Source organism: Schistocerca cancellata, unplaced genomic scaffold, assembly GCF_023864275.1.
Source record: "Schistocerca cancellata isolate TAMUIC-IGC-003103 unplaced genomic scaffold, iqSchCanc2.1 HiC_scaffold_53, whole genome shotgun sequence".
In the NCBI taxonomy this organism is placed as follows: Eukaryota; Metazoa; Arthropoda; class Insecta; order Orthoptera; family Acrididae; genus Schistocerca; species Schistocerca cancellata.
The window spans coordinates 24,436-33,196 of NW_026046116.1; the positions used below are offsets into that span (position 1 = coordinate 24,436).

The following is an 8,761-nucleotide window of genomic DNA, read 5'->3' on the forward strand; positions in this document are numbered from 1 at the left end:
ACTTCATCGAACACTGCTTATGAACAGCCGGCAGTGCCTCAGTTTCGGTATGTGGTTTCTCAGGGTTAAGAGAAGGCGAATGCACTAAACAAAAGAACATCGGGAAACCAAGCACCAACTCATAACGAAAAGATTGCACAATATACTGCAAGTAAAATTTACAGAAGACGGATACTGAAGACGCCGCAGACAAAAGAATTATTCTATCCAGTAACGATTATCTAGGAAGCGTAAATTGCATGTGCTGCTCCACCACACAACTTCTTTTGATACTGTTTTACTTATTCTAAATTTTCATTGCCTGATCGTCTCTAGAATACTGTGTGGTATCACCTGGTTTCCAACAGCGATAGTAGTAAGTAAATCGACTACAAAGTCTTTCAAAGTAGGTCAGACACCAAAAAAAAAAAAAAAAAAAAAAAACGGAGCTGCGCGTAGCTCATGTCATTCTGCTTTCAAACGTGAATCAGCGGCTGGGAGTAGTGGCGTACTCCTGTAATCCAAGCTACTGGGAGGCTGTTGTGTGGGAGAGATCTGGAAACAACTACAGATTCGGCCGTTCCATGAGCTCAGGAATGGCCGCGATGCCTTCATCGAGCTCTGCAGATCGACATATGACAGCGTGGAAATTTCGGCGAGCGGTGGCTAAGGGTTAAGAGAAGCCAAACGCACTAAACACAAGAAAGTCGGGAAACCGAAGCTCATAACGAAAAGATTGCGGAATGCAGTGCGGAAGCAAAACTTCGAGAAGACCAACTCTGAAGCCATCGGCGCGCTAGGAATTATTCCTCGCAAGAAGCGATCATGTAGGAAGCGCGAGTCGAGGGTGTCGCTCGACCACACAATAAATTTTTGCTTAAACCAAATTTGCAATACCGGTTCGACACTAGAATACTGCGCCTTGGTTCTTCGAAAAGCGATAGTAATAAGCACGTCGACTGCAGTGTCATTTAGGGTAGTGAGTCAGACATGGGGAGGATATAAGGCGGGTGGAATATGCAACGACAGGGGGCATTGCAGGGCGGGCGCCGACTTCTTGCGCTGCGGCGCGCCGGTGCCGGCGGCGGCCTGGCTGGGCTGCTGGTGCCTCCATGTAGAGCTGCCGCCGAGCCCAGGCACCGTGCCGCTAACGAAGCGATTGCCTTTGGTGACATCTTTTGCAATAACGACTGCGCGAATCGACGGTATCTCGTAAGGAAAGAAAGAGCAGCAGCTGCCGCCGAGCCCAGGCGCCGTGCCTAACACGCAGAAGGTCCCCGGTTCGATTGCGGGCGGAAACCCGTTTTCGTCGCACTCAGCAAGACACTTGCTACGATCTCTGCTGTGACCATTTAAATCAACTTCAAACGTTCCACCAGCAGGGTGCACATGGCTCAAATGAAACATGAAACTGTTTCAGAACTGGTTGTCGGATTTTAGCGCTGACTTGGAGGCCTGGAAATGCGCGAAACAGCCGCCGCCATGCGATTTGTTACCACACCGTTGTACAAAACGCAAGAGCTCGTCCGGGATTTGAACCCTGTACCTCCTGCACCCGAAGCGGGAATCATACCGCTAGACCAACGAGCCTGTCCGTTCCGAAAACGCACTGCATGTGAATGACGCCACCTTTGATGGTCTCACCCTGTAGGGCTGCAGCTCACCCAGCGTTCTCCCTGTCTGTCGCGGTTGGATTGTTTTCATCGACGTCTTTTACTATAGGAACTTCACGAATCGGAGGGAGCTCGTAGCCGATGCCCTTGCTAACACAGAAGAAAAACTGTTGCTATTACGAGTCTCCGGGTGGTACACGAAACGAACCGTCGTTTCCGTGGTGTAGCGGTTATCACGTCTGCTTTACACGCAGAAGGTCCCCGGTTCGATCCCGGACGGGAACACAACAATTTTAATCTATATTTCGGATTTCATTTCCGAGATGACCTCACGTCCGCGTATGCAGAGACAAGCAATGCCGTATGCTAGACGGATAGGGCGTCATTTTACTGTCAAATACTGTTGCTCTCTTATTGCACCGGTATTTGGTAACTGAGAACGCCCCTAGCTCCATTATGGCTGGCAAAATTTATAATCCGGTTCTTCAGGGCTACTTCAAGTGCGCTTGCTACTGGCTTTCCTGAGCTCACCCTACTCGCCTTGTCACAGCTCTGTCAAAGTGTGATGCTAACTAATAATGAGAAACTCTTGGCCACTCTCAATCTTACATGCCACCACCCCTTTGTTGTTGCCGTCGTTAGTAAGATGAGGGTAGACTGTCGCACAATTAAGCTTAATCTCCACTCACGGTGCACATATTCCGCAAAGACAACCTTGTTTTCCGTTGCATGCAAAATTACCGTCTGCGTTTCTACCGAATTCCACCTACGTACTTTACTGGTGCCGCATTCTTGTTATATCCACGTGCTATAACAGGCGTCTACTCTTCATTGAGGAGCTGCAACCGGGGCTGAGTTCCACCTACTCTTCAGCACGGTCAAAATGGCAGGGCTCGTCCGGGATTTGAACCCGGACCTCCTGCACCCAAAGCAGGAATCATACCCCTAGACCAACGAGCCACCTGCCTGGAGCAGTCAAGTTAATCCCAGGTAGTGGACCTCACAGGGAACACAAACTTTTACGTGAATTCGCAAGATAAACGCTTTCTGCAGGCAGCACTCACCACTGATGAGAAGAATATTAAAGGCAACGAATAAAAAGCGAAATAACTTCATCGAACACTGCTTATGAACAGCCGGCAGTGCCTCAGTTTCGGTATGTGGTTTCTCAGGGTTAAGAGAAGGCGAATGCACTAAACAAAAGAACATCGGGAAACCAAGCACCAACTCATAACGAAAAGATTGCACAATATACTGCAAGTAAAATTTACAGAAGACGGATACTGAAGACGCCGCAGACAAAAGAATTATTCTATCCAGTAACGATTATCTAGGAAGCGTAAATTGCATGTGCTGCTCCACCACACAACTTCTTTTGATACTGTTTTACTTATTCTAAATTTTCATTGCCTGATCGTCTCTAGAATACTGTGTGGTATCACCTGGTTTCCAACAGCGATAGTAGTAAGTAAATCGACTACAAAGTCTTTCAAAGTAGGTCAGACACCAAAAAAAAAAAAAAAAAAAAAAAAACGGAGCTGCGCGTAGCTCATGTCATTCTGCTTTCAAACGTGAATCAGCGGCTGGGAGTAGTGGCGTACTCCTGTAATCCAAGCTACTGGGAGGCTGTTGTGTGGGAGAGATCTGGAAACAACTACAGATTCGGCCGTTCCATGAGCTCAGGAATGGCCGCGATGCCTTCATCGAGCTCTGCAGATCGACATATGACAGCGTGGAAATTTCGGCGAGCGGTGGCTAAGGGTTAAGAGAAGCCAAACGCACTAAACACAAGAAAGTCGGGAAACCGAAGCTCATAACGAAAAGATTGCGGAATGCAGTGCGGAAGCAAAACTTCGAGAAGACCAACTCTGAAGCCATCGGCGCGCTAGGAATTATTCCTCGCAAGAAGCGATCATGTAGGAAGCGCGAGTCGAGGGTGTCGCTCGACCACACAATAAATTTTTGCTTAAACCAAATTTGCAATACCGGTTCGACACTAGAATACTGCGCCTTGGTTCTTCGAAAAGCGATAGTAATAAGCACGTCGACTGCAGTGTCATTTAGGGTAGTGAGTCAGACATGGGGAGGATATAAGGCGGGTGGAATATGCAACGACAGGGGGCATTGCAGGGCGGGCGCCGACTTCTTGCGCTGCGGCGCGCCGGTGCCGGCGGCGGCCTGGCTGGGCTGCTGGTGCCTCCATGTAGAGCTGCCGCCGAGCCCAGGCACCGTGCCGCTAACGAAGCGATTGCCTTTGGTGACATCTTTTGCAATAACGACTGCGCGAATCGACGGTATCTCGTAAGGAAAGAAAGAGCAGCAGCTGCCGCCGAGCCCAGGCGCCGTGCCTAACACGCAGAAGGTCCCCGGTTCGATTGCGGGCGGAAACCCGTTTTCGTCGCACTCAGCAAGACACTTGCTACGATCTCTGCTGTGACCATTTAAATCAACTTCAAACGTTCCACCAGCAGGGTGCACATGGCTCAAATGAAACATGAAACTGTTTCAGAACTGGTTGTCGGATTTTAGCGCTGACTTGGAGGCCTGGAAATGCGCGAAACAGCCGCCGCCATGCGATTTGTTACCACACCGTTGTACAAAACGCAAGAGCTCGTCCGGGATTTGAACCCTGTACCTCCTGCACCCGAAGCGGGAATCATACCGCTAGACCAACGAGCCTGTCCGTTCCGAAAACGCACTGCATGTGAATGACGCCACCTTTGATGGTCTCACCCTGTAGGGCTGCAGCTCACCCAGCGTTCTCCCTGTCTGTCGCGGTTGGATTGTTTTCATCGACGTCTTTTACTATAGGAACTTCACGAATCGGAGGGAGCTCGTAGCCGATGCCCTTGCTAACACAGAAGAAAAACTGTTGCTATTACGAGTCTCCGGGTGGTACACGAAACGAACCGTCGTTTCCGTGGTGTAGCGGTTATCACGTCTGCTTTACACGCAGAAGGTCCCCGGTTCGATCCCGGACGGGAACACAACAATTTTAATCTATATTTCGGATTTCATTTCCGAGATGACCTCACGTCCGCGTATGCAGAGACAAGCAATGCCGTATGCTAGACGGATAGGGCGTCATTTTACTGTCAAATACTGTTGCTCTCTTATTGCACCGGTATTTGGTAACTGAGAACGCCCCTAGCTCCATTATGGCTGGCAAAATTTATAATCCGGTTCTTCAGGGCTACTTCAAGTGCGCTTGCTACTGGCTTTCCTGAGCTCACCCTACTCGCCTTGTCACAGCTCTGTCAAAGTGTGATGCTAACTAATAATGAGAAACTCTTGGCCACTCTCAATCTTACATGCCACCACCCCTTTGTTGTTGCCGTCGTTAGTAAGATGAGGGTAGACTGTCGCACAATTAAGCTTAATCTCCACTCACGGTGCACATATTCCGCAAAGACAACCTTGTTTTCCGTTGCATGCAAAATTACCGTCTGCGTTTCTACCGAATTCCACCTACGTACTTTACTGGTGCCGCATTCTTGTTATATCCACGTGCTATAACAGGCGTCTACTCTTCATTGAGGAGCTGCAACCGGGGCTGAGTTCCACCTACTCTTCAGCACGGTCAAAATGGCAGGGCTCGTCCGGGATTTGAACCCGGGACCTCCTGCACCCAAAGCAGGAATCATACCCCTAGACCAACGAGCCACCTGCCTGGAGCAGTCAAGTTAATCCCAGGTAGTGGACCTCACAGGGAACACAAACTTTTACGTGAATTCGCAAGATAAACGCTTTCTGCAGGCAGCACTCACCACTGATGAGAAGAATATTAAAGGCAACGAATAAAAAGCGAAATAACTTCATCGAACACTGCTTATGAACAGCCGGCAGTGCCTCAGTTTCGGTATGTGGTTTCTCAGGGTTAAGAGAAGGCGAATGCACTAAACAAAAGAACATCGGGAAACCAAGCACCAACTCATAACGAAAAGATTGCACAATATACTGCAAGTAAAAATTTACAGAAGACGGATACTGAAGACGCCGCAGACAAAAGAATTATTCTATCCAGTAACGATTATCTAGGAAGCGTAAATTGCATGTGCTGCTCCACCACACAACTTCTTTTGATACTGTTTTACTTATTCTAAATTTTCATTGCCTGATCGTCTCTAGAATACTGTGTGGTATCACCTGGTTTCCAACAGCGATAGTAGTAAGTAAATCGACTACAAAGTCTTTCAAAGTAGGTCAGACACCAAAAAAAAAAAAAAAAAAAAAAACGGAGCTGCGCGTAGCTCATGTCATTCTGCTTTCAAACGTGAATCAGCGGCTGGGAGTAGTGGCGTACTCCTGTAATCCAAGCTACTGGGAGGCTGTTGTGTGGGAGAGATCTGGAAACAACTACAGATTCGGCCGTTCCATGAGCTCAGGAATGGCCGCGATGCCTTCATCGAGCTCTGCAGATCGACATATGACAGCGTGGAAATTTCGGCGAGCGGTGGCTAAGGGTTAAGAGAAGCCAAACGCACTAAACACAAGAAAGTCGGGAAACCGAAGCTCATAACGAAAAGATTGCGGAATGCAGTGCGGAAGCAAAACTTCGAGAAGACCAACTCTGAAGCCATCGGCGCGCTAGGAATTATTCCTCGCAAGAAGCGATCATGTAGGAAGCGCGAGTCGAGGGTGTCGCTCGACCACACAATAAATTTTTGCTTAAACCAAATTTGCAATACCGGTTCGACACTAGAATACTGCGCCTTGGTTCTTCGAAAAGCGATAGTAATAAGCACGTCGACTGCAGTGTCATTTAGGGTAGTGAGTCAGACATGGGGAGGATATAAGGCGGGTGGAATATGCAACGACAGGGGGCATTGCAGGGCGGGCGCCGACTTCTTGCGCTGCGGCGCGCCGGTGCCGGCGGCGGCCTGGCTGGGCTGCTGGTGCCTCCATGTAGAGCTGCCGCCGAGCCCAGGCACCGTGCCGCTAACGAAGCGATTGCCTTTGGTGACATCTTTTGCAATAACGACTGCGCGAATCGACGGTATCTCGTAAGGAAAGAAAGAGCAGCAGCTGCCGCCGAGCCCAGGCGCCGTGCCTAACACGCAGAAGGTCCCCGGTTCGATTGCGGGCGGAAACCCGTTTTCGTCGCACTCAGCAAGACACTTGCTACGATCTCTGCTGTGACCATTTAAATCAACTTCAAACGTTCCACCAGCAGGGTGCACATGGCTCAAATGAAACATGAAACTGTTTCAGAACTGGTTGTCGGATTTTAGCGCTGACTTGGAGGCCTGGAAATGCGCGAAACAGCCGCCGCCATGCGATTTGTTACCACACCGTTGTACAAAACGCAAGAGCTCGTCCGGGATTTGAACCCTGTACCTCCTGCACCCGAAGCGGGAATCATACCGCTAGACCAACGAGCCTGTCCGTTCCGAAAAACGCACTGCATGTGAATGACGCCACCTTTGATGGTCTCACCCTGTAGGGCTGCAGCTCACCCAGCGTTCTCCCTGTCTGTCGCGGTTGGATTGTTTTCATCGACGTCTTTTACTATAGGAACTTCACGAATCGGAGGGAGCTCGTAGCCGATGCCCTTGCTAACACAGAAGAAAAACTGTTGCTATTACGAGTCTCCGGGTGGTACACGAAACGAACCGTCGTTTCCGTGGTGTAGCGGTTATCACGTCTGCTTTACACGCAGAAGGTCCCCGGTTCGATCCCGGACGGGAACACAACAATTTTAATCTATATTTCGGATTTCATTTCCGAGATGACCTCACGTCCGCGTATGCAGAGACAAGCAATGCCGTATGCTAGACGGATAGGGCGTCATTTTACTGTCAAATACTGTTGCTCTCTTATTGCACCGGTATTTGGTAACTGAGAACGCCCCTAGCTCCATTATGGCTGGCAAAATTTATAATCCGGTTCTTCAGGGCTACTTCAAGTGCGCTTGCTACTGGCTTTCCTGAGCTCACCCTACTCGCCTTGTCACAGCTCTGTCAAAGTGTGATGCTAACTAATAATGAGAAACTCTTGGCCACTCTCAATCTTACATGCCACCACCCCTTTGTTGTTGCCGTCGTTAGTAAGATGAGGGTAGACTGTCGCACAATTAAGCTTAATCTCCACTCACGGTGCACATATTCCGCAAAGACAACCTTGTTTTCCGTTGCATGCAAAATTACCGTCTGCGTTTCTACCGAATTCCACCTACGTACTTTACTGGTGCCGCATTCTTGTTATATCCACGTGCTATAACAGGCGTCTACTCTTCATTGAGGAGCTGCAACCGGGGCTGAGTTCCACCTACTCTTCAGCACGGTCAAAATGGCAGGGCTCGTCCGGGATTTGAACCCGGGACCTCCTGCACCCAAAACAGGAATCATACCCCTAGACCAACGAGCCACCTGCCTGGAGCAGTCAAGTTAATCCCAGGTAGTGGACCTCACAGGGAACACAAACTTTTACGTGAATTCGCAAGATAAACGCTTTCTGCAGGCAGCACTCACCACTGATGAGAAGAATATTAAAGGCAACGAATAAAAAGCGAAATAACTTCATCGAACACTGCTTATGAACAGCCGGCAGTGCCCTCAGTTTCGGTATGTGGTTTCTCAGGGTTAAGAGAAGGCGAATGCACTAAACAAAAGAACATCGGGAAACCAAGCACCAACTCATAACGAAAAGATTGCACAATATACTGCAAGTAAAATTTACAGAAGACGGATACTGAAGACGCCGCAGACAAAAGAATTATTCTATCCAGTAACGATTATCTAGGAAGCGTAAATTGCATGTGCTGCTCCACCACACAACTTCTTTTGATACTGTTTTACTTATTCTAAATTTTCATTGCCTGATCGTCTCTAGAATACTGTGTGGTATCACCTGGTTTCCAACAGCGATAGTAGTAAGTAAATCGACTACAAAGTCTTTCAAAGTAGGTCAGACACCAAAAAAAAAAAAAAAAAAAAAAAACGGAGCTGCGCGTAGCTCATGTCATTCTGCTTTCAAACGTGAATCAGCGGCTGGGAGTAGTGGCGTACTCCTGTAATCCAAGCTACTGGGAGGCTGTTGTGTGGGAGAGATCTGGAAACAACTACAGATTCGGCCGTTCCATGAGCTCAGGAATGGCCGCGATGCCTTCATCGAGCTCTGCAGATCGACATATGACAGCGTGGAAATTTCGGCGAGCGGTGGCTAAGGGT

General features: G+C 48.9%; 6 non-coding genes across 6 annotated transcripts; 3 read left to right on the forward strand and 3 right to left on the reverse strand.

Annotated features, from left to right (window-relative positions):
• The first annotated feature begins 1,804 nt into the window (after positions 1 to 1,804).
• On the forward strand, positions 1,805 to 1,877 carry Trnav-uac (transfer RNA valine (anticodon UAC)). Its single transcript has one exon. It is a non-coding gene; the product is annotated as a tRNA-Val (tRNA).
• A 604-nt stretch (positions 1,878 to 2,481) lies between these two features.
• On the reverse strand, positions 2,482 to 2,552 carry Trnap-ugg (transfer RNA proline (anticodon UGG)). The gene has a single exon. It is a non-coding gene; the product is annotated as a tRNA-Pro (tRNA).
• A 1,954-nt stretch (positions 2,553 to 4,506) lies between these two features.
• Positions 4,507 to 4,579, forward strand: Trnav-uac (transfer RNA valine (anticodon UAC)). Its single transcript has one exon. It is a non-coding gene; the product is annotated as a tRNA-Val (tRNA).
• Positions 4,580 to 5,183: 604 nt separating this feature from the next.
• Trnap-ugg (transfer RNA proline (anticodon UGG)) lies at positions 5,184 to 5,255 on the reverse strand. The gene has a single exon. It is a non-coding gene; the product is annotated as a tRNA-Pro (tRNA).
• A 1,954-nt stretch (positions 5,256 to 7,209) lies between these two features.
• Positions 7,210 to 7,282, forward strand: Trnav-uac (transfer RNA valine (anticodon UAC)). The gene has a single exon. It is a non-coding gene; the product is annotated as a tRNA-Val (tRNA).
• Positions 7,283 to 7,886: 604 nt separating this feature from the next.
• Trnap-ugg (transfer RNA proline (anticodon UGG)) lies at positions 7,887 to 7,958 on the reverse strand. The gene has a single exon. It is a non-coding gene; the product is annotated as a tRNA-Pro (tRNA).
• Between the last annotated feature and the right edge of the window lie 803 nt (positions 7,959 to 8,761).